This window comes from Panicum hallii, chromosome 6, assembly GCF_002211085.1.
Source record: "Panicum hallii strain FIL2 chromosome 6, PHallii_v3.1, whole genome shotgun sequence".
Taxonomy (NCBI): Eukaryota; Viridiplantae; Streptophyta; class Magnoliopsida; order Poales; family Poaceae; genus Panicum; species Panicum hallii.
The window spans coordinates 411,950-415,917 of record NC_038047.1 but is presented as its reverse complement, the minus strand read 5'-3'; positions in this window follow the sequence as shown (position 1 = coordinate 415,917).

Below are 3,968 nucleotides of genomic sequence, written 5' to 3'. Positions count from 1 at the left end.
CCTGTGGCTTTGGACGGCTGAGTCCGAAGCCCCCAGACGACATGTGGCAACTCATGCACCCATTTGCCTCCCTTCTTGCTGTTTTCATCATAAAGTCTCTTCTTGAGGCCGTCAATGATGAAGCCGTTCGCCCTTTCGACTTGTCCGTTAGCCCTGGGGTGTGCAACCGAGACATATTTAACTTCAATGCAAGCATTCTCGCAGAACTCCCAGAACTGGTTCGCCGTGAAGTTTGACCCCAAGTCCGTGATGATGGAGTTGGGGAAGCCGAAGCGATGCATAATATCTGAGATGAAGTCGACCACCCGGTCTGGCGTGAGCTTGGCTATCGGCTTGTACTCGATCCACTTAGTAAACTTGTCGATAGCCACCAGAACATGGGTGAAGCCGCCTGGTGCCGTCGTGAAGGGCCCGATCATGTCAAGGCTCCAACAGGCAAAAGGCCAGGATGGCGGTATGGTGATGAGGCTATGAGCTGGGACATGCGTCTGTTTGCCGAAGAATTGACAATTTTGGCACCTGCGCACGAGATCCTCCGCGTCGGTCATTGCGGTGGGCCACCAGAAACCGGCTCTGTACGCTTTTCCCACCAGTGTTCTTGAAGCCGCATGGTTGCCGCAGACGCCATCGTGGATCTCCCGCAGTATGCCGTAGCCATCTTCCTTCGTGACGCACTTCATGAGAACCCCTGACCGAGCGCCTCGCCGATAGAGCTTGCCGCCGACCAGGACGAAACCCTTGCTTCTTCGCAAGATGCGAGCCGCGTCAGCGCTCCTGGCGTCGATTCCCACTGGTAACCGTTGATCGCGTATAAAGTCGATAAAAGCCCCTCGCCAGTCCTCTTCCAGCACCATAACCTCTCGATCGGGTTGTTGGGGACCCGCGTCGATGGCTACCTGCGGAGAAGACTTGATGGATGGCTGTTTGAGCTCCTGGACGAAGACTCCCGGCGGGACCTGGGCACGCGTGGACCCCAGTTTGGACAGGGTGTCCCCGCCAACATTGTGCTCCCGCAATACATGATGAACCTCCAGGCCAGAGAATTTGCTTTCCAACTTGCGCACTTCCTGCACATAAGCATCCATTGTCTCCTTGTTGCAATCCCATTCTTTGTTGACCTGCTGAACAACAAGGAGAGAGTCGCCATATACAAGTAGTCGCTTGATCCCTAGTGATATCGCCAAACGAAGCCCGTGAAGCAAGGCTTCATATTCGGCTTCATTGTTGGATACCGCCCACAGGATCTGAAGGACGTATTTCAACTGCTCACCTCGTGGAGAAATAAGCAGAACCCCAACACCGCCACCGTCGAGCTTGAGGGACCCATCAAAATACATGGTCCAGTGCTCTGGCATGTCCACTGGAGTTGGGACTTGGTTCTCCCTCCATTCAGCCATGAAGTCGACTAGAGCCTGTGACTTGATTGCAGTGCGTGGCTTGAAGTCTATTGACAAAGCCCCCAGTTCAACTGCCCACTTGGATATGCGCCCCGTGGCATCTTGATTATGAAGAATATCCGCCAGCGGGAAGTCCGTGATCACAGTGATCATGTACTCGTCGAAGTAATGGCGCAGCTTTCTTGATGTGATTAAGATTGCATACAAAAGCTTTTGAACAGCAGGATACCGTACCTTGGATTCGGAGAGGACCTCGCTGACGAATTAGACAGGCCTCTGCACTCCAAACGCATGGCCTTCTTCGCCTCGCTCGACTACAATAGCACTGCTGACAGCATGAGTTGTTGCCGCGATGTAAAGTAGTAGATCCTCCCCTGGCAACGGTGCTGTGTAGGTGACTGCAGATGATGTTTCAGGTCCTGCAAGGCCCGCTCAGCCTCCTCCGTCCATTGGAACTTATCCTGGCGTTTCAGGAGCTTGAAGAAGGGTAGTCCCCTCTCCCCGAGCCGGGAGATGAACCTGTTCAGAGCCGCCATACAACCTGTTAACTTTTGCACATCCTTGATTGTGGCCGGAGCCTCCATATCAGTGATGGCCGTGATCTTCACAGGGTTGGCTTCAATGCCCCGATTGCTGACGATGAACCCGAGCAATTTCCCTGAAGGTACTCCAAAGACGCACTTGGTGGGATTGAGTTTCCAACGAAATCTGCGCAGACTGCTGAATGTTTCCTCCAAATCTACGATCAAGTTATCGGAATCCCTGGTCTTGATGACCACGTCATCCACATAGGCCTCGACATTCCGATGCAGCTGATCCGCGAAACACATCTGGATCGCACGCTGATATGTTGCTCCTGCGTTCTTCAACCCGAAGGACATTGTTTTGTAGGCGTAAGTCCTGTATGGGGTGATGAATGCAGTCTTGATTTGGTCCTCCTCCTTGAGCGCAATCTGATGATACTCTCAGTAACAATCAAGAAAACAAAGAAGGACGCATCCAGCCGTTGAATCGACGACTTGGTCAATGCGCGGCAGCCCAAAATGATCTTTTGGTAATGCTTGTTGAGATCGGTGTAGTCGGCACACATTCTCCATTCATTGTTGTTTTTCTTTACAAGGACGGGATTCGCTACCCACTCTGGATGGATTACTTCTTTAATGAATCCAGCCGCGAGAAGTTTAGCGATCTCCCGTTTAATGGCCTCACGCTTGTCGTGGGCAAACCTCCGCGGGCGTTGCTTCTTAGGCGTAGCCTTCGGGTGTACATTCAAAGCATGCTCGATCAACTCCCTGGGCACCCCTGGCATATCCGCTGGTTTCCATGCGAATATGTCTCGGTTAGCCCGAAGAAAACTGACGAGCGCGAGTTCCTATTTGTCACCCAAGCCCGCACCGATGATGGCGGTCTTGGATGAATCTCCCTCCTAGAGCTGGATCGTCTTGAGGGCCACATCATCAGTCGACTGGATGCTCGACTTGTTGACCTTCTTGGAAGGAATCTCCAGCCCGGTCTGGGAGAGCTGCTGCGCGGCCGCGAATACTTCTCCCGAAGCATCTGGCACGCGAGTAGTCGAAGCGTACTGGATCGCCTCCCGATTGCAGTCGTACGACTTCTTCAAGTCGCCGCGGAGGGTGAGCACTCCACCGAGTCCTGGCATCTTAAGAAGCAGATAGACATAATGCGGCACTGCCATGAACTTGGCAAGTGCCGGTCGACCCAGTATTGCATGGTAAGAAGAGTCAAAAGTAGCCACTTCGAACTTGATGAATTCAATACGATAATTCTCCCGCGTGCCGAAGGTGACTGGGAGGACCACCGTACTAAGCGGGTGCGCCGCATTACCTGGAACGATGCCGTAGAAGGGGGACTTGCTGGGAACCAGCATATCCTTGAAATCCAGACCCATCTTCTTCAAAGTGCTAACGAAGATGAGATTGAGCCCACTCCCGCCATCGATCAGGACCTTGGTAAGCTTGACCTCCGCCACCACAGGATCCAGGACCAAGGGAAACTTACCGGGCTCGGAAAAGCTCGTCCACTGGTCATCACAAGAGAACGAGATGGGGACCTCCGACCAACGCAGTGGCCGTGGTACCGCCGGCTCGATGGACAAAATCTCTCGGAGGAGCAGCTTCTGATCCCGCCTGGAACAGAAATCCTCGCCCCCCCCGAAGATGACGTTGACCACCTTCGACGCATCCTGAAACTTCGGGTTGCGCCCGTGATCGTCCTGATCATCGTCCTCGGGTTCTTTGTCAGCAGGCTTCTTGTTCTTCTTGCCGCCACCAGAGTTGCTGAACGTCCTCCAAAGGTGGTAGCAGTCGATGGCGGCGTGGTTGGCGCCCGGGTGCCATGGGCACTTCTTCTGCAGGAGTTTCTCGAACTCCTCTTGAGTTGTCGACTTCTTGCCCCGCGAAGGACGATCTATAGCCGCGATGACATCATCTGGCTTTCGTTTCCGGGGTAGCCCGGAAAAGTCCCGCTGGCCTTTATCGCTGCGGTTGTCGTTTGGGCGCCGCAGATTGTTATCGTGGCGCCGCGGGAACCGCTCCCGCATCTTCTCCTCCT